The sequence below is a fragment of the Notamacropus eugenii genome, chromosome 3 (genome assembly GCF_028372415.1).
Source record: "Notamacropus eugenii isolate mMacEug1 chromosome 3, mMacEug1.pri_v2, whole genome shotgun sequence".
Lineage (NCBI taxonomy): Eukaryota > Metazoa > Chordata > Mammalia > Diprotodontia > Macropodidae > Notamacropus > Notamacropus eugenii.
The window spans coordinates 127101695-127128419 of NC_092874.1; the positions used below are offsets into that span (position 1 = coordinate 127101695).

The window sequence follows — 26725 nt, forward strand, 5'->3', positions numbered from 1 at the left end:
AATAAGAAATATGAAACAGAAACAGAAAAGTTGGTTTAATTTCACTATAAAGCATTCAGCATATTGAAAAAAATAAAATTTTAAATTAAAAAATTTATAGTGACTAATTTATTTTAAAAGATTAAATAAAGTTTGATCGAAACCCATCATATATGACTTCACAGCAACAAGAAAAGGGAAGGCAGGAGTCTGTTTTTAGAATTAAATATTTGAAATTATGCAATTTTGAGCAAAAGACAAATTGGGAAAACTCCAATTTTCAATACCAATAAATATTTGTTGAGGTTCAGGGGCTCCCAAAATGTTGAGGAACAAGGTGTGCATGTGGCAGAGTCCTCTTGAAAGAATTCAATCAGGCAGTATCCAAAAATTAAGTGAAGGCATTTATTCCTCTAACACAACACACCAAGCAAGCTCCATCCCTTAAGGAAGACCTCAGTTTAAGGAGGCTGAAGGAGACAGCTCCCTAAGGGAAACAGCCATTGCTTAATGGAGACAGAAGGTCCTTAAGAAAGACAACCACCACCACCCCCTGCCAAGAGAGGCAGACTCCCAAGGGGAACAGCAGCTTAAGAATGATGGCTCCTTAAGGGAGATAAACCCCACCCCCCCTCACCAGGAGAAGCTAGGAATTTGTTTACAGGAAAATCTGCCATGGGTGGGGAGATGAAGTAACCAAGGACATGTAAGCAAAGGGACAGGGGTAGTTCAGAGTTTCAAGGATACCTGGGCACATTATTATTCCATCATTCACTCCCATTTATCAGGGGTGGAGGAGCCCCAGTTAGTTTTGGTATTTCATGGACGTGCCTACTTGCATCTCTCTATCTCCTCAAGTGACTTGAAGTGATACTTGAGATAATGGGCTTCTCATTGGCCAGTCTATTTGAATCTCATGTCCCCCCTCAAAAAGTAGGTAACTAAATTTATTTGGGAAAAAGGGTGAGAGCCATGCATTCCTCATCATACTCATATTCCAATGAAAAGTAAAACATGATATTTTTAGTGGGTTATGAAACATCTCATAGGAAAGGAAAAAAGGACATGTGATTAAGGTAGAAATTAATGTTCTAAGAGGACATATGAAGATAAATAAAAGCCATAAGTAATAACAGTGGCATTAAACTAAATAACTTTATTTAGTAACAAACTCGTTGTCATAAATTTACCTTGCCACAATGGGGCAGCTAGGTGGTACAGTGGATAGAGCGCCAGTGCAGGAGTCAAGAGGACCTGAGTTCAAATCTCACCTCAGACACTTGACACTCCATAGCTGTGTGACCTTGGGCAAGTCACTTAACCCCAATTGCCTCATCCTGGATCATCTCCAGTCATCCTGATGAATATCTGGTCACTGGATTCAGATGGCTCTGGAAGAGAAGTGAGGCTGCTGACCTGCACAGCCCTCCCTCACTCAAAACAAAGTCACATCATCATTTCTCTGATGGTATGGTCTTCTTCGGCAACAAAAGACAAACACACACTCCTTGCCGCAATAAAGTAAGTCTATTATCGATTAGAAGAGATGGGGAAAATCCAAATATCAAAACAAATGCAGTTTCAAAACTATTATTTAAAAGTTTATCATTACTAGCTTATTCATAAGAATTTTTCATATTTTATTTGTGATTTTGTTTTTTATATTAATAATTTCCTAATATACTGATCTCACCACATGAACCCCTTCCTACTATATCTCAGGCACTGAGGCTACTCTTTCAATACTCCCTCTGGCAAGCTGGGTTAGACTCAGCTCCTAAATCTCCCTCAGGGATATAGTAGGAGTGTCTTTGCTAATTCTGTAGCTCCTGAATCCCTACTAAAATTTTTCCTCCGTTGATAATCAGTTGATATTAAGTAGTCAGTCAGAGATAATTTGCTTCTAGTTAGGGGTATTTATTAATGTGGTATAGTAGGAACAGTTGTACAAAAAAAAGAACACATGCACCCCCAAAGTCTGAATGTGGCACTCTCTCCCACCACAAGTACCTGCCCCTGTATCTTCTGCCTCTGATTGATTGTTTCCTTCCAGAACCTCCATGTTAAGGAAGAAACTCAAGCCAAACATGTCTTCATTCCTCTCTAGGCTGCACTTACTGATTCATCTTCACAGGACTTTCTCTTCCATGCTCCTATACCAGGTAACCTCATCATCCTTAACTCTTACCCCCTTTCAGCTCCCTTTTATGTGTAGTCTTCTGCATTAGAATGTGAGATCCTTGAGGGCAGGAATGCATTTCCTTCTGCTTGTATTTGTGTTCCCAGCATTTAACACAATGCCTGGGCACACAGTAAGTGCTTAATAAATGCTATTTGACTGACTAAAGCTATGATTCTTTCTTTTTTCATCATATCCAGTCTATCTACCAACCTCTGCTACCCTAGAGATATCACTAGAACTGGAACGCCAATGAAAAAGTCCAAATCATCCAGTCATGAGGTCTTTCTCTGACCAAAGGGTAGGGAAGTGGTGGCTGTTGTTTGGAGATAATCAAAGATGAGGCCCTCTCTTCCTTCCGGGAGGATTCTCCCAAAGGAATTCTTTCTCTCCAGGTTGACAGAAAACATCCACCAATAGCCTGCTAAGAATGAGATTCCCAACTAGCTTCCTGGAGTTATGCAAGTCCTACAGAATACCAGTCCAGCCCATCTTCCACTCAGTTGTCAAAATGATATTCCTAAAGTGAAGTGAAAGTCTGGTTATCTGGGGCTCTCTCTCTCTCTCTCTCTCTCTCTCTCTCTCTCTCTCTCTCTCTCTCTCTCTCTCTCTCTCTCTCTCTCTCTCTCTTTCTCTCTCTCACACACACACACACACACCAACACACTCTCCCTACTCAATAAATCCCATTGACTCCTTATCACTTCCAGCATCAAACATACAAATATATATATAAACAAGCTACATATGGGATAAATTTGAAATAATTAACAGAGGGAAAGCGCTAGGATCAAGAGGGATCAAGAAAGGCTTCCTGCAGAAAGTAGGGTTTAATTGGAACTTACTGGGAGCTAGGGAATCCAGGAGGTGGAGATGTGGAGCAGGAGCCACTGCTTCTGTGTAAAATCTTTTAAAGCAAATGTGGCAAACACAGCAACACCCCCTACATGGGCAGAAGCAGATTAAAATATAATTGGGAAATTTAAGAAAATAAACAAAAATATGATGAAAAGTCACATGATGAAATGAGCAAATTATGAGAATATGGAAAATTTTACCTATTAGATCTATAGATAGGGGAAGAATTTATGACCAAAAGAGAGAAAGAGAGCTTTACAAGATATAAAATGGACAATTTTGATACATTAAAAAGATTTGACACAAACAAAACCAATACAGTCAAGATTAGAAGGGAAACAGGAAACTAGGAGGAAAAGTTTTACAGTAAGCTTCTCTGATAAAGATTCTCAAATATTTAGAGAAATGAGTCAGATTTGCAATAACATGAGTCATTCTCTAATTGATAGTCAAAGGATATGAACAGGCAGTTTTTTGAAGAAATCAAAGCTCTCTATAATAATATAAAAATGCTCTAACAAAAAGAAAAATTCTCCAAATCACTACTGATTTAAAAAAATGCAAATTAAAACAGCTCTGAGTGAACACTTCCCACCTATCAGATGGGCTGATGTGATAGGAGAAAAATGATCAATGTTGGAGGGAATGTGGGAAAAGCAGAACACTAATGAAGTATTCGTGGAGCTGTGAACTGATCTAACCATTCCAGAAAACAATTTGAAAGTATGCCCAAAGAGCTATAAAATTGTGCATATCCCTTGACCCTGCAAAGCCACTACTAAGTCTGTACCTCAAAGAGTCAAAAGGAAAGGAAAAGGACCTGTATGTACAAAAATATTTATAACTCTTTTTGTGGTGGCAAATTTGAAGGGATATGCATCAATCAGGGAATAGCTGAACAAATTGTGGTATATGATTGTTATGGAATACTATTGTGTTACAAGAAATGATGATACATTCAATCTCAGTTTTCTCATCTTTAAAATGGGAATAATAGTAGCACTACTTCCTGGGGCCGCTGTGAGGATCAAATGAGATAGATAAAGATCTTTGCAAATTTTAAAGTGTTATATAATTGCTTGCTACCCAAAACTGAACCAACTAAGCAAAGATGGAATTAAGGATTTGAAAGATGTTACCCATCATCAACATTTTATAAAATATTTCTTTTTATCACTGAGAAACATTGACTCTGAAAAACACATTGAACCAGGAAATATAAATTAAATCTTTTAACTATGTTGATTAAAATTTAAATAATCATTTGATGCCCTTAAATCATCTAATTCAACTTTTTCATTTTATAATGTAAAGAAACTGAGTTTTAAACATCAAACTAATCCAAGGTCACATAGCTAAGAAGTAAATGACAAAAAAAGAACTAGTACCTTGATCCACTTTCCATTATGTGCTGCATGGTCCCCATGACACAAGGGAATGTGTGGAAAGAGTCAAGAAAGTTAATTAGGTAACATCTTCTAATAGCAAACTCATGATTAAAATTGAAATTGAAATAACAGTAGTTATAGAAGACCATATTCTCTAAGAAAATTGTATGAAATCCTATAAGGCTCAGGAGAAGATGGCACTGGAGAAATGAGATGTAGTTAAAAAGAATAATATCTTAAACATGCTCTTTATATTGTTTAAATCAAATATTCATTGAATCAATTCATTGCCAGGACCATTGGTGATATGCATGTCGTGTATATCCATCTCTACCTAAGAAATCAAATCATTGACTTGAGCAAATCATTGACCCACTGAGTCTCAGTCAATTAGAGTCAGGGAGGGATAGGGTCAGACCCATGCTTTAGAGATATCACCTTGGCAGATGAGTGGAGTACGGGTAATCACGGTTAGAGATTTGAGGCAGGCAGACTAATTTGAAGGCTCTTGAAGTACTCCAGGTGAGAGATAATAAGAGACAGAACTAGCATTTTATGAGTGATCAGAAGAGAAGTGTTCTGAAGGTAGTTGTGAAATGACAAGATTTGACAGTAAAATGGATATGTTTGATGATCACCATCATGATGGCATTGTGGACTGAGTGAGGGTGAGGAGTTGAGGATAATACCAGGTTTGTCAACCTGTGTGAATGGTGTCTTCACAAGTGATAAGGAAGTTTGGAAGGGGAGTGTTTGAGGACAAGGATAACAAGTTCTGTTTTGGGTCTGTTGAGTCTGAGATGACTATGGGCCATCCAGTTTGAGATGTCAAGAAGCTACTGGAGATGAGTGACTAGCTCAACAGAGAAAGCTGTTTGGACATGTTAAGTTTCATATATCTATGCAAAATCCAGTGGGAAATGTATAGGTGACAAAGTTGAAGATAAAAGACTGTAGTAAAGAGAGGTGAGGGCTGGATATTTAAATTAAAGATCATCTATGTAAGTAATGGCCTAATCCATGGGAGCTAATGAAATCAACTAGATATTATCATAGAAAAGGACCAGAAAAAGGCTCAGAATATCATCCTGAGGTACACTAATGTGATTCTTTCATTTAAGTACAATTCCTTTGTCTTCAAGTTTCATTTATATTAAGAATTTCAAAACCAGTATAATTCAGTTCATACGGTAGTATTTTCAGTCATTAGATGGTCTAAAGCTTGTACCATTCTTAGCTTTGTATTTCCCATCTTCCATCATTTTACCAACACCACAGGCCTAGAGACAGAAAGACTTATCTTCTTAAGTTCAAATCTGGCCCCAGACACTTACTAGCTGTGTGACCCTGGGCAAGTCTCAGTTTCCTGTTGGCCCGTTGGCCTGTTCCTCATCTGTAAAATGAGCTGGAGAAGGAAATGGAAAACCACTCCAGTAACTTTGCCAAAAAAACCTCAAAATGGGGTCAGAAAGATTCAGACATGACTGAAAAATTACTGACCAATTGCCACCATCACAATAAAAATGGAAAGGGGCTCACATGACATTCTTTCTGTTTGTTTGTATCTTGGGTCACCATGGTCAAATAATTTACTGTCGAATAACCAGCCTGTTGTTACCGAGCTCTCCATCCTTAAGTAGGCAGCTATTTACAAAACAGGCATAGTCTGCTGCAGAGACTGTACTCAAAGCTTTTGATGAATTATGGAACCTTCCAGAGCTTGTGTGCGAGCCAATTAGTCAACAAGAATTTGTTAAACATTTATTTTATGCCAGACATTGGGCTAAGGGCTAGAATACAATAGAAAGATGGTCCCTGATAGTAAAGAACTTATACTCTAAGAGGATGAGAGAATACATTTTTTTAAAAAGCTGAAAAGCAGAGGGGGTGCCTTCCAAAGAATCCCTGGAGGAGGGTCAAGGTAGAGAGAAGTCAGGTGTACAGCCTGGATAGGAATAAGACATGGTTGGCCTAGACACTCTCAAATGTAGTTTCTGGGGGGAACAAAGACAGTGAGAGGCAAAGGGGCAGAGGGCATAGTCTTTTCTTCTCGCACTGCCTTCAAAAAACTAGTGGGTCACTCCCCCACCACAACCAAGACAGAGGAGTAAGACATCATATTCAGAATTATACAATGTCAAGTGGCAGATTACATCATGCATTTGGCCAGAAGCCCATATATTAAATGAAGAAAATGCAAAATTTAAGTCAATGCTTAAAGATTCAAAGTTAATGACATTTATGGATTATCTTCTTGACCCTGCTAAACTTTCTCCTCTCTCTGCTATTTCATCATTAATAAGGGCTTTGGAAATTTTAAAACACAATACAAATATGAATTGTTATTATCTCCTTGGTAAAATTTAGCACAATAACTCGGCTCTAAAAAAATTCTGCCTTGCTCATCACTTTGCATGAGTTTGATCTTTTTTAGTATGAAGTGAGACCATTTATTTAGTTACTTGGAGAAGGGAACACATTAAAAGCATTCTCAAATACAGCAGTCTAAGTTCCCATTGATATATGTCCAGACAGCCTCCTTAAAGCCACATTAAACTAGTACTCTGACTTGTAAGTTCTTATGTAGTTTATGGTTCGTAGACCTAATCATCAGGTTTGTCACCTGAAAAGCAGTGTAGCATGGTGGGTAATGCCTTGTCATTGTCATCAAGGCACCTGGGGTCAAATCTTGCGTTGGGTACAGATTGCTCAAGTGACCTTATGCAAGTAACTCCACTTCTCTTGAAAAACCTGAAAAGGAACTTAAAGGCCATCCAATTAAATCTCCTTGGTTTTCAGATGAAGAAAAGAGGAAGAAACTTAATCCAAGGTCATACAAGTATTGAGTTGAAGAGCTAGGATTCCAGTCAACATTCTCTCTTTATATGTAAAATGAGTTAGACTATACAGCTCTTCTGTCTTTTTTCAGTCGAGTCTGACTCCTCATTACCCCATCTGACCCCATCTGAGGTTTTTTCTTGGCAAAGTTACCAGAGTGGTTTGCCATTTCTTTCTCCAGCCCATTTTACAGAGAAGGAAACTGAGGCAAACAAGGTTAATTGACTTGCCCAGGGTCACACAGCCAATAAGCATCTGAGGCCAGATTTGAATTCAGGAAGATGAGTTCATTTGTCTGTAACATGAAATATAGTTATCTAGGATGTATATAAGCTCCTTGAATGCAAGTAATATTTCTATTTTTTGTTTGTATCCTCATTACATAGCACAGTCCCTGAAACATAATTAATGTTTATTAACTGACTGGCACATAGCAAGCATTGAATAAATGTTTGCTATATTCAATGTTTACTTAGTTATACACTTTTTTTACGTTTTGAATAAAAGACGGCGTTATACCAAATAATGTTTGTCATAAGGTCTAAAGTTAGAAGAGACTTCAGTGACCAACTTGACCAAACCCTTCATTTTATAAATGAGGAAACTAGATCCAATGACTTGTCTAAAGTAACACAAAGGGTAAATAGCCAAACTAGCTATCTGGTATTATGACTCAAGAGTAGCATTCTTCCCACTGGAGCATGCTGCATCACAGTCATAATACTAGCTGACATGTATAACTCTTTGTTTGTAAAATGCCTTATATACATGATCCCTTTAATTCTCACAATAAACTACTAAGTAGGTATTAGAGGTATTAGGTTCTCCCTTTCACAGACAAGGAAACTGAGGTTTACAAATGTTTGAGCAATTTGCCCAGGTTCACAAAGCTAATAAGTATCAGATTTCAGCTCTAGTTTCTTGAGATTCTAAGTCAAGCACACTCTTTCCACTGTGCCATGCTGCCTCCCATACCTCCCATTATTTTCAACCAGTCACAGAACTGTCCTGTCTCAATTTCCATTCCATAAATGAGGAAATGTAGATCTAAGTGACTTAGCAAAGACAAACCAGTAGTTTTCAAGATCAAATCACCTTACTATGGCTATTGGTGTGTTAAGAATGTCATATTAAATGTGACCAGCTATATCAAAATTTATGAGACACTTGCAAGAACCATCATTATTATCATTATTCTAAGCCCATTTTAAGTACCCAAAAGCATACAAGATGTCATACAAGACAAAATCCAAGAAAACTCCAATCTCACAACACACTGAGCATATTTACCTTGGAGGATAGAAAGAGCAGGTAGGTTTGTTTGAGTCCCAAGCAAGAGCAAGTCTGAAGAGAAATGATAATGATACGCAACTAGAAACAGGGGAAACAAGAAATTCATTTCCAAATGAAAGGGCAGGGAATTTGTAAAGCTGTTGGTAACTTGGGAGTGTCTGAAGGTTGGGCTAACTGAGAAAATACAAAAAGACTTATGGGAAGGGCTCCTAAAGAAGTGCTGGACCATCCAGGAACAGACTTAAGAAAACAAATTGAATTTTTACCCAAGGATGCTTACAGAGATTCAGAATATAGGAATTTTCAAAGAGATTGAAACCAAGGATCCAAGCTTGATAGGACTACGGTTTTTTTTGGTGTGGGGAGATGCCATAGATAACAATTGAAAAGAAATCACTTCAAAAGGTTAAAAGATCTTTCCAAAGTACATCAAGCCGGTATTCTGGTTGGTATAAGACAATACATCTTCTGAGGCTTCACCTAATTAGCTCTTGATCTATTTAAATGAATCATTACTCCTGATTCCCAAAAAAAAACAACAAAAAAGAAATTGTTAGTTCTGTTGAGTTTGTCATTTATTTTTCATTTGACCCCTATTTCTAGAACTGTTTTAGCACTGGAACAATAAATGTGCGTGTGTTTTAGAGTCTAGGAAAGTCTCTGGATGAAGTCACAAAAAGAAAAAAAAATCCCTAAGAGATGATGAGATGATAAAAGTTTAGCTCAACTGTTGGCACTCACCTGATGAGCAGTTGAGAAGAACTGTCTAGTTCTAGCTCCAGGAATCTATTGTTTTTTGAAAGAAAAATGTGAATCTTTATAGTTCAGAGTCCAACTGAATGGAACTGGTCATCAAGCTTAAGAAGGGAAAACTCACCACATATCTACCTGGTGCAGCTTAGTTACTATGGTTGTCAAGGTAAAATAAATAAGTGTGTGTGTGTGTGTGTGCGCACACGTGCATGTGCGTGCATCTGTCTGTCTGTGTTTATGACATTAATCTGAAGTGTTTATATCTTCGTGACAGCACCTAGAAAACTTTCTATAACTGCATGCAAATAAATGAGGCAGCATGATTAAAGGGCCTTGCTCAGAGTCAGGATTATTGCTGCTTGTCCTTCATTCTCTAAGATATCAGGAAAGAGATGTCATGACTTGCAAGTGCATTGGATTTAAGTGAGGCAGGCCTGTGCAAAGTCACCAGCCTCACTCTCTCCTCCAGATTGAGTTGAGTCCTGATACAGGATATAGATCAGGATGGCTGAACACTGTCCCAGATGCAGTAGGAGACCTTGTCCTTTTTAAGTTAAAGTCTTTTTCCAGGTGTCAGTTTGTCTGAGGCAACACCCATTCAGTGATTAAGGGAAGGTAAGAAATGAGACAAAAAACGGCCTTTTACCTAGTGGAAAAGAATTGCTCTGGGAGGAGAGGATGACCCTCATGGTTTCTGGCCAAAATTTTTAAAAAATTTTATTTACACTCACTCAGAGTAGCCAAAACGCAAACAATGGCCAAATGAGGCTTGCTCTGGAGTCTGTTTTTGGTCACTCTGTGAAAGCCAGAGTGATTTGGGTGTAGGATATGGTCAAGGAGCTCCTTTGAATTATTAAAACCTGGTTTTCCAGTGCTGCATTTCAAATAATCATAAATGAAACTAGTTGGGGCAAAAGAATTAATTGTCCCAGCTTTTTCTTTTTTTAATGATAGAATAAATAAGCAGGGAAGAGAAAAAAGAAATCTAGCCTATAACCGCAAAGAAGATCGCTGCCATCGGGAAGACTTTCATTCAAATTTAGCCTCTTATACAAGTGATCTATGCAAGTCAGTGAGCTTCCTGATGCCCCAGACAGCTTTCTAAAACTATCAGTGATGAATAAGATGCTGAGGGAATTTCTACACAGGGAATTTCCCCACTGATGAAACCATAGGTCAGTACAAAATTTCTTTTAAAGATTTACACTTCATTGTTTGTACTTCAAGAGAATTTAGGGGAGGGGCTGAGTCAAGAGAAAACATTTCTGCCTAGCTCTAAGTAGAAATTGAAAGAATCTCTCAGTCATTTCCTGAAAGAAAACTCGAAAGAAACAATCACTTCATTAAAGATAATGACAATGAGACCTAAATTTGTGGGATATAGTCAAAACAGTACTTATATCTCTAAATACTTACATCAATAAAAGAGAAGATCAATGAATTTAGAAAAGAAATCAACTCAAAACCCCCAGCTAAAAATCAAAATACAAATATGAAAATTGAAGTAGACTATCAAAATTGAAAGTTAAAAAAAGAATTAATAAATAAAACTAGGGATTTTTAAAATAAAAAACAACAAAATAGATAAATCATTGGCAATTTGATATTTAAAAAGAAAAAAGAAAACTAAATTTTTAGTATAAAAACTGAAAAAAGGTGAATTACAACCAATGAAAACAAAATAAAAGCAATTATTAAGATCTTTTTTGCCCAATGGTATGCCAATAAAATTAGCAATAAAATGGATATTTACAAAAATAGAAATAGCCCAGTTTTACAAAACAGGAAATAGAATACTTAAATATCTCTATCTTGTAAGGAGAAATTGAACAAACCATAAATGAACTACCTAAGGAAAAAATTAAAACCGGGCTTGATAAATTTACAAGTGAATTCTACTCAGCATTTAAAGAACACTTTTAATACTATGTAAACTGTTTGAAAATTAGCTAAAGAAGAAATTCTACTAAGTTCCTTCTAATGTGCAATTTATGGTTAAAACATAAAAAGAAAACTACAGTCTAATTTTCCTAATGAATTTTAATACAAAGATTAAGTAAAATTGTAGCAAGGAATATATCAGAAAGATCATATATCATGGTGATGAATCTTAATTTATTAAAAGTCTGTTCTAAGAAAGTGACAAATGAAATTAAGGTTTGTCCAAGGTTTAATTTCTCTCAAGCTGGCTTGACATTCATTGCATGGGAGTTCAATCCAAAACTGGGCCCCCCCTAAAGGAGTCAGTTCAAAACTGGCTCTATTTGGGATTGAGGGGTGCAGAATTATATGCCCTTTGAAGAGAAGGTGTTCCCAAGGGGTGCCAATCAACTCTGATTGGTCAGAACGCTGGGAGGTGGGCTACATTAAAATGAGATCTGGAGTAGTGACTTAGGTTGCTTAATACCTTTTCAACAGGAGCTAATATTGCCTGCCTCAATCATTCTTCCTCCTGGACTGAGGAAATATTTGTTCTATCAGACCTTCCACCATACCAGACCACACCCAGTTTTGAGCTATCTAGGCAGAAGGACCTAACTCCACCCAAATTTGAGCTGGGTAAAACAATTCAGGCCTAGTTCAAGGCTGACCAGGAAATAATGTTCTTCTGGAGAACTTTAGAGAAGAAGGGGGCTGGGAGCTTTGAGTCTCCAAGACAGGATTACCAAGAGAAATCATTTTTCACAATGGCCACTGTAGATTTATACCAGGAATGTAGGGTTAGTTCAATATTTGGGAAAAAGACAAGCCTAACTGACCATATTGACAACAAAAATGACAAAAATCATGTAACTATTTCAATAAATGCAGAAAAAGCTTTTTAACAAAATATAAATCCGTTCCTGTTTAAAAAGGAAACAAAAAACACCAGAAAGCAAAATAATAAATGGAGTTTTCCTTAAGATGTTAAGAAATATCTATCTAAACCCAAGGACAAGCATTTTACGTAATGAGATTAAGCTAGAAGTCTTTCCAAAAAGATCAGAGGTGAAGCAAAAATGTCCAATATCACTACTACTAAATGTTGTACTGGAAATACAAGCCATAGCCATAAGACAAGAAAAAGTTACCAAAAGAGTAAGTATAGGGAATGAGGTAATAAAACTAATGTTCTACAGATGAGATCGTGGTTTACTTAGAGAACGGTAGGAAGATAACTTAAAAAAAAAAGCTAGTCAAAACAATTAACAACTTCAGCAAAGTTGCAGGATATGAAATAAACTGATACAAATCATCAGTATTTCCACGTATTACCAACAAAACCCAGCAGGAGCTAGAAAGAGAAATTCCATTCAGAATAACTACACATACTATAAAATATTTGAGAATCTATTTGCCAAGAAACACAGAGGAACTATATGAACACTATTGTAAAACAGTCTTTGTGTGAATAAAGGTAGATCTCAGGGGTGAGAACCTGCAGTCCTCAAGCACAGCCCTTTGACTGAATCCAAATATGTGCTCTGTGTTTGGATTCAATCAAAGGGCTGCGCTTGAGGACCACATGTGACCTTGAGGCTGTAGGTTCCCACCCCTGATACAATCTGAGAAAAGAAAAGGAAAAAGAACCCATATGTATAAAAATATTTCTCATAGGTTTTTTTGTGTGTACTAGCAAAGAATTAGAAACTGAGAGAGTACCCATCAATTTGAGAATGGCTGAACTTGTTGAAATACTATTGTACGATAAGAAATGAAGGGAATGGTTTTAGAAAAACCAAGCATGACTTGTAGGAACTGATGCAAAGTGAAATGAACAGAACTAGAAAAGCAATTCAAACAATCACAGTAGTGTTATAAAGATAATCAACTTTGAAAGACAATAACTGATCTACACGACCAATCACAACTCCGAAGGACTCCTGATGAAAAGGTTATCCACCTTCAGAAAGAGAACTGAAGGACTCAAGTCCATATTGAAGCATATTTTCTTCTGTTTCTTGCTTTTGGGTGGCAGGGATATGTAGCTAAGCAGAAATTTGCTTTGCATGTCTATCATATTTTTAATAGGTTTTGTTTTTCTTGCCTTTTCAGTGGGTGGGGGAGAGAAAGATAGAAGAAAGAGAATTTGGAACCGAAAATGAAATACAATTTAAAAACAAAAACAAGAACCTAGTCATTAAGCTGAACAGCAAACAGAGCAGCAGAGCCTGAAGTCAGGAAGACCTAAGTTTCAAATCTGACCTCAGACACTTAGTAGCAATGTGACCTTGGTCAAGTCATTTAACTTTTTTTGCCTCAGTTTCCTCATCCTCAAAATGGGGATTATAACAACACCTACTCTCCAAGGTCACAAGGATAAAATGAGATAATATTTGTAAAGCACTTAGCACATAGTAGGTGCTATATAAATGCTAACCATCATTATTTTTATTAATCATGATTTCTTATGTGTCCTAGCTCTACCAACTCAGATGACCATTCCTTTACCTGAAGGATGCTGCAGAGGAAAAGAATAATAGTTTTAGATGCAGAAGACTTTGGTTCAAGTACTACCTCTGATGTATACTGTGTATGTTACCAAATGCCAATCACCCTCACTAGACCTCTCACTTTCCTTATCTTTAAGATGAAGTGATTGAAGTAGGTCAAAGCTCATTAACCTTTTTTGTGTGTCATTGGCAGTCTCCAGAAGTCTATGGACCTGTTCTCAGAATGTTTTTAAATAATTGAAGTAAATGCTAAATTTCAGTTAAGTTGTAGTGTTCCTTAACCTAGTATCAATGAACTAATATATGTGTATGTGTAAAAAGAGAGAAATGTATATATGCCTATATATGTGTGTATATATGTATATGCCTACATATATATGCATATGCTTATAATTGTGTTTTAATATCATTGGTTTCCTTTGTAATCCAAATCATTTTATTTTATGCATTTAAAAACATAATTCTGAAAAGAGATTCATAGGCTTCAGCATCATGTCAAAGGGACCCATGACACAAGTTTAAGAATCTCTGATATGTTAGTGATAAAAATATAATTTATTTCCTATCCAAGTTCATGGGCCCCCCTTAGTCTATAAGGTCAGTCAATAAGCATTTATTAAACACCTTCTATAGGCCAAGTATGGTTGGGGGCTGGGGAGGCCCTCGGATGTCCAAGGACCCCAGGAATGGAGCCTCTCTACTAGATGACTTCTAAAGTCCCTCAGGTTCATAGATTTGGAGCTGGAAGAGATGTAAGGGCACATCTAATCCAACTCCCTTATTTTACAGATAGATGAGAGCACTGAGACTCAGAGAGGGAAGAGGTGAAATCCAAGGTCTCATGGGTATTAATTAACAGATCTGGGATTTGAACTAAAGATCTTTAAGCTCCAAATTCAACAAACTTTTTTTTGCTGTATCACATTTATCCCATTCCATCTCAGAGTCTATAACCCTACTTATCTTCATGAGTTTCTGAAGCCAAAAAAAAATCTTTGCCTGCTAACCATCCTTCTGATGACAAACTTGCTGATGCTTGTGGCTGATGGCTGTCACCTACACCATTTAGAAGTCTTTCCAGTTTGGTAAGGCCTGTCGGAACTTGTCTTCCACAGTCACAGCTTTTGACCACCATTCCATGATGAGACATTGTGTAAACTACCTTAATATAAGAATATTGAGGTGGTAAAAGGAAAGACAATATGACATAGTCATAGTAATAGCTAACACTCACAGAAAGCTTTCAGGTTCTCCAAGTAATTATGTACATGACTTCATTTGAGACTCACAACAATTCTATGAGGGAGGTACTGTGATTATCCCCATTTTATACAGGAGGAAATTGAAGCATTTAGTGTCTTGAGTCATTTAGTGGCTGATAAATATCTGAAGCAAAATTTGAATCCAAGCCTTTCTGACTCCAAATCGACCATGTCACTACATGACATTTATATGATAAGTCCAAAAAAAGAAACAGAACAGACTGGGAAACAGGAAACTAGCTTTTAGTACTGCCTGTGCAATTTCCTACCGTGGTGACATTAAGAATGTTCTTTCACTTCTCTGGGCTTCTTTCCACATCTGTAAAATAAAGGAATTGTATTAGATTATTGCAAAGATCCCTTTCAGCTCGAATACTCTAGAAAAATAGAGACTCCAACCCAAGTATAGAAAACTGAGAATTAAGAAACCATAAACTCTGGATTCAATAGCTAATAATAAAGCTAACAGTTATATAGTGCTTTATCTTTATAAACATTTCACATAATACAATATATTTGTTTTATCATTAGATGAGGTTTCTATACATTATCATCCTTGACAGCTATCCTCATTTAACAGAGGGGGACTCATACTTATCCAAGATCACACAGTTCAATAGAGGCAAGGTCATAATTTTAATCTGGTACTTCTGCCTTCAAATCGTCCAGTACTCTTTTATTCTATCACCTACATTTCCAAGCTATCCCACCTCACCAACCTTCTCAGGGAGGCTTCCCTTATTAAAAGGAGGAGGATGAAGAGGAGGAGAAGAAAAGGAAGGAAAAAAGAGAAATTTAAAAGAGGAAAAGAGGTTTGATTTTAAAAGAGATTTGATTAAAGTTAAAATTTTAATTTTAAACAACAATTAAAAAATCTAACCAACATGTCAAAAAAAGATTGGTATTATAGGTACATCCATAACTCCCCATCTCTGAAAAGAATGGTATATGAAATTGTCTTCCAACACCTCTTTTTTGGCACTAAGCTTAGTTTTTATAATTTCACAGTTCAACTTTTATTACTTTCATTGTTCTTTCCATTTACATTATTGTAGTCATATAAATTATTTTCCTATTTCTACTTACTTCTCTTTGATTGGTTCATATACATCTTCCCATGTTCCTCTGTATTTATCACTTTTATCACTTCTTAAAATGCAGCAATTTTCCATTCTCCCATCAAGGGGTATTTATTTTGTTTCTGGTTTTTTGTTACTATAAAAAAAACATACTGCTAAATATTTTGATGTACATGAGGATCTTCCTTTTTGTCATTGAATTTCTTAGTGTACAGTAATACAAATTGCTTTCAAGAATTTGGTACTCCAGAACTCTTTTTCACTACATAAAGAGGATATTTCATTTTATCATCATAGCAATCCATAGAGGCAGAACAAATATTATTGCCATTTTATGGCCAAAGAAACTAAGATTCAGAGAAGTTTTAGCTTTTTCTGCCTTAGTTTTCCCATCTAGAAAATGAGAATGATGATGTCAATTTCCATTTCAATATAAGGGCATCCAAGAAATTAGATCCAAAGATTCTAGGTCAAGAAGTACCTATAAAATCATTCAATCTAACCCTTTGATTTTACAAATGAAGCTACTGAGTCCCAAAGAGTTTAAGTGACTCACCTAAGATCATAGAGGTAGTAAGTAACCAGTCAGGATTCTTAGAGTCAGGATTTAAACCCAGAGCTTCTGCCTCCAAATCTAATGTTCTTTCTACTAGCCCATTTCTTCTTGGGAGGCTAATATTCTCTGAGTGCCACAAATGAAAGAAAACACATAAATTTAAAATAGATGAGTATGTACATGTCCCCTTTCAATTTAATGATATGCAATGATGACTTACTAACCTTGTCAACAGTGACACATCATAGACGAGTTATGTGAGTTAATCATCAGAACGCAGTGACACATGGGTGGAGCATGACTAACTGATAAGTATCCAGGAATTCTCTAAGGAAGTAACATATAGTTATGAGTCCCATGTAGGATAGGGCAGCAGGTTTGAGATCTCATTTCAGACCCATCTCAATTGGGCTACTGATGTGACTTTGGGCAAGTTATCTTATACCTCTGGACCTCAGTATTCTCATATATCACATGAGAGGGGTGCATTTCTTCAGTTGTTTTTTCAGTTGTGTCCAGCTCTTTGTGACCCCTTTTGGGGTTTTCTTGGTAGAGGTACTGGAGTGGTTTGCCATTTCCTTCTCTAGCTCATTTTGTTTCTATACCTAATCCGTGCGTACCTGAGGTTCCTGCTCCTCCCAGCATGATTTATTTACCTATTTTTTTTCTTTTCCTTGAAAGGGACCATCCCCCTGACTACTTTTTAAAGAAGCCTATTCATTGAGTAATGGGCATTACCTCACTATAAATGAGTACCTGAGAAGGGCTTAGCCTAAAAGGCCAAGGTCTCCCATTGTATCCCGGGCCATATCTGGTCACTGGATCCAGATGGCTCAGGAGAAAATGAGCCTGGTGACCTTGCACAGCCCTCCCACCCCCCTCAAAACAAAGTCAAGTGCAAGTCATGTCGTCATTTTTCTGATGTCATGATCCTCTTCAAAAATGAAAGATGAACACATCCTGTGTGTACCTAGTTATTTACGTATTGGTCCCCCCATTATACTATATGCTCCATAAACATAAGGACTGTTTTTGCCTTTCTTTGTATCCCCCGTACTTCGCAGAGTTCTTGACACATAATGAGTGCTGAACACATGTTCAGGAACTGATTAGGAGACATAATAAATTAAGATAAAATGGGGTCCCTGCCCTAATGAAGCTTTCAGTTCAATGACTTTAGCTAGTAAGTGACAGAGCCAAAGCAAGAATCCAACCCCACATACTTTTCACTTCGAATGCCTCTTCTTGTCAGATAATTGTAAATTTTTCTCATCATGGAACCCCAGCCTAGCTTCTGTTCAAAGGCTCTATCCAGGTTTCTGACCTCTCTTGACTCACTCCCTATTAAACTTTACCTGAGTGTTTGACTGTGTGGCTGCTGAGCAAATCAGATAAACTAACTTAATTACTTAATTGTAAGATGTTAATGGGTGACATTGACATGGCCATAGCTAACGGAAATATTTTCATTTTAATTGAAGCTTCAGAATCTTCTAGGAGAAAACAGCACAATTTCTGCCACCTTAGTGAGGAGGAGAAGGGGAGTTTTTAGACCCATCCAATCATACCATTTATGTATTACTAACTCTGCTTCTGGATAAATTAGGTCTGATAAGTGTCATTGATCACACCTCTCCATGATTCCCATAAAAGGAAGAATCATATATTCTCTGTCTCTTATTAGTGGATTCTACTCCCATGGAATCTTATCCCAGCCTCTGAACACAACTGCTACTCAATATATGCATTCTCTCATTAGACTGTAAGTTCCTTGAATACAGGAGCTTTCCTTTTCCTATTTCCCAGCACTTAGCCCAGGACTTAGCATATAATAGAAGCTTAATATTTATTGGATAGCTATATTGACCAACAGATTATGGACTGAAAGGAAATTTGGTCATTTTTTTATTTGTTTGGGGTTTTGGGGGGGTGAGGGGCTGGGGAGTCAGGGAAGTGTGGCAAAAAGAGGAAATGAAAATAGATTCACTAACTCCTGGTTAGGTTCCAGAAATTTGATGATAGGAGGGTGGAGCAACAGGTGAGAGAAGAAACAAGGAGTGTCAGTTTGGCTCTTGAAACCTACCCAAGGCACACAAATGCTTAGTTAATTGGAGCAAATAATTACAGAAGAAAGGGGGCTTGATTTGGAGTCGGAGGACCCAAGTTTGACTCTTACTTTGCTGTCACTGCCTATGTAACTTTGGGCAAGTTATCCAGAACCTCTGAACCTCAATTTTCTCATCTGTAACATGGGAGAATTGAACTTTTCAGTCATTTCTTCAGTTGTGTCCAACTCTTCATGACCCCATATGGGGTTTTCTTGGTGGAGACACTAGAATGGTTTGCCATTTCCCTTTCCAATTCATTTTACAAATGAGGAAACTGAGGCAAACAGGGTTAAGTGACTTGCTGAGAGTGATATAGCTAGTAAATGTCTGAGGCCAGATTTAAACTCAGGAATTTGAGTCTTCCTGACTCTAGGATTGACATTCTACACACTGCACCACCTACCTACCCCAAGGGTTGAGCTAGATGACTTTTAAAAATCCTTGCAGCTCCTAATCTAGGACACTCTGCTGAGTAAGTAGTAGTCATGAGAAGGGAGAGGAAATTGAGGCAACCAGAATGAAACTGGCCAACCCTAGCTTGGGACGAATGAGGCAAAGGCGGTTCCCTTCAATAGCTTCCCTGTGTGTATTTTCTCTCCCACTTCCATTCCTGCCCGCACCCATGCATTCTATGGATATTATTGGTCAAGCATAGCACTGTCAGAGTTAGCAGGACCGTAGATTCTTTTCAGTAGCTTGGAATTCTGTTAAACATAACTTCCAGTTCTTGAGGGTCTATAGAAAAGAGGGGATAGCAAAGGCCTTTCTAAAGGTAGAGAACTGAAAGAAGGCTTTAGAAAAAATTTTGAGAAGCGGTATTCATTTCCATTCATACCATTTCTGGTAAAGTATATTTTTGCCCAGTTTTCAGAAGTGATTATAAGTTCTGCAATGAAATTGACATTCCTAACTAGTTTTCTTCTTAACGGGACCAGAAACTGTTGTCTAAAATTAATTTACCTAGTCTTTACCTTACAAAATGAAAACAAGTGAAGAAAATAGCTAAATGTACATTGTTTGGTTTTGTTTTTAATTAATTCCTAGAAGTGGTGTATTCTTCATGTCAACACATGGACATGCAAAGGCAGAGGATTTTCAAGATTACCTATGAGGTTTACGGTGGCAGAGAACTGGAGTTTATGCCAAGGCTGCCCTCAGTGGTATTGTGATAGTATAATTCAGGGCCTGATCAGCAGGACATTCAAGGACAATCTGCATCTGTTGATCTAATCAGATGCTTGGAGTGTTTTTATTGTTAATATTAAAGTTATGTTCACTGTTTTCCAAATGTTGAATCATCCTTGCAACTATAGAAATCCAATTTGTTCACAAAAATAAAATTTTGGACATATTGCTGTAATCATTATGATAAGATTTTATTAAAATTTTAAAATGTAGATGCATTGTTCAGAAAGGCAGCAGGTCATAGTAATTGGAGGGGATCAATTTTGAATTAGAAGAATTGGTCTCTAGTTCTGCTTTTGACAGGACTTTGTGACCCTCAGATCTGACGTTTATTAAGCACCTAACTAACAGTGCCAGGCACTGGAATACAAAAAGAGTCAAAAGGTAGTCCCTGCCCTTAAGGGGTTCACAGTCTAGTGGGGAGAGAATAAACAAACACATATGAACAAGTATATATAGGTTGAATAAGAAGTAAGAGAGAGAGGGCATGAGAATTAAGAGGGGTTAGTAAAAGTTTCCTGTGGAAAATGAGATTTTGCTTGGAATTTAAAGGAAAGGAAGCCCAGGGGCAAAGATGAGGAGCGAAAGCATTTCAGGCATGGAGACAACCAAAGAAAATGCCTAGATCCAAGAAGTGGAGCGTCTTGTTCATGAAACAACTAGGAAGTCAGTGTCACTAGATCAAAGATTTGGGAAGAGTAAGGTGTAAGCAGACTAAAAAGAAAGGAAAGGGTTAGGTTATGAAGGGCTCTGAATGCCAAAAAAAAGCATTTTGGTTTTGCTCCTAGGGGCAGTAGGAAGACAATGGAGTTTATTGAGTAGTGGGGTGACATGATCAGATCTGTATTTTAGGAAAATCACTTTGGTGGCTGAATGGAAGATGGGTTAGAGTGGGGAGAGACTTGAGGCATGCAGACTCATCATCAGTCTATCACTAAAGTCCAGCTATGGGGTAAGAGAGCCTGCACCAGTGGTGGCAGAGTCAGAGGAGAGAAGAAGGCATAATTGGGAGATATTGCAAAGGTGAAATCAACAGGTCTTGACAATAGATTAGATATGGGGGAGAGAGTGCAGAGTTGAGGATGAGACCTAAGTTGAGAGCTTGAGGGAGTGGGAGGATGGGAGGATACTTTAGAAAAATAGAAGATTGGGAGGATTTAGCGGGAAAAAATAAGTTCAGTTTTAGAAATGTTGACGTCCAGTTTAAAATATCTAAAAGGCATTTGAAGATGCTAAATTGGAGGTCAGCAGAGAGGTTAGTGCAGAGAATTGTCAACATAGAGGTGGTAATCAAGTCCATGGGAGCTGATTAGACCTTCAATTAGATCTTCCAAGTGAAGGGCAGGTGTGCCTCAGAGATAATGTGGGTTCAGTTCCAGACCACCACAATAAAGTCAATGTTGCAATAAAGTGAGTCACATGAATTTTTTTGTTTCCGAGTGCATAAAAAAGTTAAGTTTGTACTATTACTGAACTCTATTAAGTGTGCAATAGTTTGCTATTACTGTTTTTAAAACATACACACCTTAATTTTAAAATTTGTCATTTAGTCATGTCCAACTCTTTGTGATCCCATCTGGGGTTTTCTTGGCAAAGATACTGGAAGGGTTTGCCATTTCCTCCTCCAGCTCATTTTACAGATGAGGAAATGAGGCAAACAGACTTAAGTGATTTAGAGTCACACAGAATAAGTATCTGAGACCACGTTTGAATTCATGCAGATGAGCTTTCCTGACTCCAGGCCCAGTGCTCTAGCCTCTGTGCTACTTAGCTGCCCTATATATCTAAGTCTATAAATACATTGCTTATATCTCTAATATTATGGATCCACTGAAATATAATGGATTATAATTACGCAATTTAAAAATTTCCCCATACATATAATGCTTGTTTTCTCAAATAGACAGTCTCTCACTAAACATAAGGCACTTGTTTTGGAGATATTTGATTAACTGTTTCAGTCTGATATCCATCATACTTTTCTTTTTCAAGAACAAGCTGCCAGTTTTTACTCTCAATCTCAATCCTGTCTATTCTTGAGCAAATTACAGCTTCCCGGAAGATTCAACCCAGCAGTCTCTGGCAAACAGTTCTCATGCCATTCTTACACCTTCCTCAAATTACTTTATACCATATGCATTTTTGTACATGATAGATGTCCCTCAGTGGAAAGCAAACTCCTTGAGAAGATAGGAGGAAAGATTTCATTTGTTTATTCATACCACCAGCACCTAGCACAGCATAAAATAGGTATATAAGTAGTTGATGAGTTAATTGTTATTAGGGATGAGGGATCTGATTTTGTCGTTTTGTATTTTTTAACTTTCTGCAGGATGAATTTTTTAAACATGGGTATCTTTGAAGTTTAAACCTTCCAATATATTGTTGGTTATGATCTGAAACAGCGGAAGAAGTTACCACACCTATTAAATCACAGATCCTTGAAGTACTAAATATAAAGTTATTGTTTAGCAAAATTTGTAACATGTCAAAGTTATTGAGTTTTAAAGGCAAGAGATTTTTCTTTTGTTTATTTTATATGATTTATAGTAACTTCAACAACTTTGGAAGAACAGGGGAAAGAGACTGGACCTAAATCCAGAATACCCTGAGTAAAATTCTGGTTCAACATTTGATAGACATAAGTTCCTAAATCTCCCATATCTTCAATTCCTTCATCTATAAAATGGATTATAATAAAACTTGTCTGGTTTACCCCATAGTGTGTCATGAAGATCAAAAGGGCTAAGCTTTTGTAAGTGCTTGGAAAACTAAATATATGGATGTATGGAGAAAGAAATGGCAAGCCACACCAGTATCTTTGCCAAGAAAACCCCATCCAGGATCACATAGAGTTGAATATGACTAAACAAATGAACAACAACATATGCATGTAACTATATATGTAAATGTATACATGTATGTGTGAATGCAGTTTTTGATACTCTCTCCCCTAGATAAGGTTGTCTCCCTTCTATTTTTTTATTTTGCTGATTCATTTTCCTTATTAACTCTCAACATGTATTCTAAAGCAATCTAAAAAATGTTATATTTCCTCAAAAATCAAAAGATATTCAAATTTCACTTACCAATTTATCAATTAGCTCTGTGCCCCCACCTCAGTTTATTAAATAAAATTTTCCCGTAAACTTAGTTTCTTCTGTCTTTCTCAAATTCCCTAGTCTCCTAGGAATAAATAGACATCAATTTATTTACTATAAAATTTATTAAAACAATACAGACATATTTAAATGCTTTGGCAATATATTGCAATAAGATCACAACCAGAGTCATCTATAACCACTTACTATACTTGCTGACTTCTCCATAAACCAAAGTCCAATTATTCCATTTTCTTGAAGTGTTGGTTAAAATCTCTTCTCAAGGATTCTCTTCATAATTTTTTTTTAACAAGATACTCTTTAAATTCTGTTCTCTCAGGAAATGATTCTTCAGAATTCTCTCACTAAGAAATTTTTAGTCCTTTCCTTAAGTACCATACATGGTTTCTCTAGTCATGATGCATCTCTAGAAAACTCACTTTTAAATCTAGACAATTAGCAAAATGATATGTAGAGCCTTGCATGCTCACAATGAAATTTTAACAATTACCTATCTCTGAGCTTGAGCCAGTTCAGACTGGCTGTAGCACTCCCCTACTAGAATGTAAGCTGTTTGAGAACAAAGACTGTCTTCTTATTTATATACTCAGTATTTGGTATATTGCCTGGCTCCTAAGTAGACCCTTTATAAATGCTTGATGACTTGACTTCTAGTAGTGGGAAAGTGCACACCAACTAGCAAATTCTTAAAATGGTATAAGGATACTCCATTACCATTGACTAGGTGCATGCACCATCCACTACACTTATGAATCAATCACCATTTTCAAAGCTGAAAAAACTGAATTGACATTTCCATAGAAATGATAGAGACTATTTAGGATTCTGAATAAAAACTGAAGGAAATAAATACCAGGAACAAAATGATTTTTTAAGAGGCTGCTTCACCTCTTAATGTGTTACAATAATTAGCTCATTTGAAGTCTATGAGGAAATAGTGAACTCACCTCTTCAGCTTTAAGGAATTTATTTTAAACAAGGAGTTTTGAATCCACTTAGAATTTACTCACAATTGTACCACGTCCCAGTTAGGAAAATTTTTTACCATTTAGGCAGAGGTTGGACTCTCTGCTTAACTTTACAATTAACAACTAAGTAGGATTTGGATTTTATTTTTGATACCAAAAAAAGGTAGATGACAAACTTTGATTTATATAGAATATGACATCAGAATAATACAAAATAATCCAAGTCATCAAATTGATATCTATCAAATTATGACAAAACAATTGCTGTTAAAAATAGAAAGAGATTTTCATTAGGAAAGAAGTTTCCTTCATCCCCTTTTTCTTATTACTTTGCTTGCACTCTCTCTATAATGGCAAGTGCCAGTCTCCCACAAAATAACAGTAGAAAAATAATTAAACTAGAAGTTTTCAAGATTCCTCTTGGAGAGACAGTAAACTTCTCCTATCACTCTTGTAGAGGCTATACGAGTTGGTGATGCAACAGATTTAGCCCAGTCACCTGAATTGACATCTATAGATTAAATTAATTGATTAATATATAGCATGTAATTATAACATATTACATAAAAATATATTATTTATATAGACATAAATGATATTATTTTATATTGTATATAAATGTAACATAAATTTAAAACTGCTGCTTGTAATAGTAATGAACTACAGCTCCTTTGAATCATGGGAAGTAAGAGGTGAATTTCGAAGAGTTCATCCATTTTAACACTCTCATCTTAAAGATTGAAGAAACCTAGTCCCAGAGAAAGTATTCTTCTCTTCTCACATAATGGCAGAACTGAGATTTTAATTCAATCAATGGAACAGACTCAGACATCATGTAGTCCAGACCCTCCATACAAGGGAAGAAACTGAGGCCCTGAGAGATAAAGGAATTTGTCCAAGGTCACACAGGTAGTGATGAGATTCAAATAGACTGGACAATTAGAAGTCCATTATCTCAAGTACCACTTCAAGCCATTTTAGGAGACAATGAGATTCTAGTAGGCCAATGCCTTCTCTAGAAAATAGCTTAACTGCTCTTGTGTGTGGTTGGTGTAGTGGTACTCTTTTCTGAAACTCTTTATAATATAAACATTGCTGAGACTCAGGAGGGAGCCTTCTTCTAGCTTTCCTCCTCTACCAAATGACCAAATAAATTTTTTTCTAAAACTATTTCCAAATTGAGGGCTTGTTCTCATGTCCTACAATTAGATGAGTCTTTCTAGAGATGATAGCAATAGTGATAACTAACTTTTATAGAGTGTTTTAAGGTTTGCAAAGCATTACCTAGTCATAGGTAACATAGATGGAAGAGAAGTGAAGGACTAAATGGTGCTCAAATGGTCAAAACTAAGGATTAGGATTGGACTCCTGGGTACAGCACTTAAGAGTAGTAGATCAGATAATCTCTTTAGTAGGGCCAAAATTTTTGACCCATATCACTCTAGCTGGCAGATGCTGGGCCCAACTTATCTCTTGAACTGGTCAGAGTATAGTGAAAACTCATCAGACTGGCATCTACTTTTCTTGATTTGGGATATAGGATGGTCATATCACAATCTGTTGAAATCAGGGCATGAAGGTGGCAAAGATGACAAACCTCAAAGGGTGACTTGATCTACTATGGAAAAATTCTTGTTTATTCATTCTGACATTTTAGAGGTCCCTTCTAACTCAGATTCTTTCATTCATTATTCTGCTACCTGACATGACTCAATAAAATGTTGTGATCAGTTTAAAGTCACATGGCATATGGTGCGATACAAACACCAATAGGTTTATTGTCCATCTCTAAAATAAGGAAAATGCAGGCCAGGAACTCTTAAGATTTTTCCAGTGAGAAATCTTAAATTGACAAAAGTGACAGCTAGTCACTGTGTTCTGACTTTTTTTTAAGTTATTTGTAAGAGTTGTATACCTAGCAAATCATACTAAATTTTCCTTAAATGTCTGGGCAAAAAGACTTGACCCAAAAGATTCCCAAATTTTCAACTGCTTTTTACATTCATTTGTAAAATGAGATAATGATGGAGATGAAAGGTACAAAGACATCCTTTGGTTTAATCATTCTGTTTCAAAGACAAAGAAACTGAGGCCTAGAGAATTGAAATGATTTCTTCAAGTTAACATAGCTAATATTAGGATTTCAACACAATGTGTCTACTCCACTACATCTAATCCAAATGGGGTGTCCAGGGAGAACTAGCACCCCCCCACCTGAGGGCTTACTGAGCCCTTTTCAGATGCTCACCCAACTTTGGTGTCCACCTATCACCCAATTCTCCCCTGTGGCTCCAAGAAACTGTAGCCTGTGCAGTGGCCACACTCTGGTAAAGTCTTCTGGGCAGACAGGAAAACCAGGTTGAGGATAATCAGCAGGCCTCAAACCCACTGGAGTTAGGGGAATTTCTACCCTAAATATGAAGACTTCTCCCATTGGAATAGACATATGAGAACAATTTATTCCAACAGTCATATAGGCAGCTGAAGCAGGAGCTGTGCGGTGCTTAGAGCTTTGTCAGACATCAAAGAGTCCAGGGTCATCCACTGTTTCCCCAGCCACCTCCAGTCATCTTGACTTTTGCCTTGTCATTGGCCTTCAATGACTCTGGAAAAGAAAATGAAACTGACTTTGTGTAACTCTGCCTCACTTAAATCTAATTCACCCACCAAACAAGACAGTACCATGTGATATCACTGATCCTCTTCGAAAATGAAGGACAAAGA

General features: G+C 36.9%; 1 protein-coding gene across 2 annotated transcripts in view; it reads right to left on the minus strand.

Moving 5' to 3' along the window:
• Positions 1-16747, minus strand: part of LOC140533291 (hyaluronidase PH-20-like) — a 56154-nt gene extending 39407 nt beyond the window's left edge. The window contains exons 1-3 of one of the 2 annotated variants that reach the window (XM_072652848.1): positions 16619-16747; positions 16070-16198; positions 15253-15302 (exon numbers count right to left, since the gene is read on the minus strand). The gene's annotated coding sequence lies outside the window, so the exon portion shown is untranslated. The remainder of the gene's footprint in view (positions 1-15252; positions 15303-16069; positions 16199-16618) is intronic. The other variant, XM_072652849.1, reaches the window with a different exon arrangement.
• Between the last annotated feature and the right edge of the window lie 9978 nt (positions 16748-26725).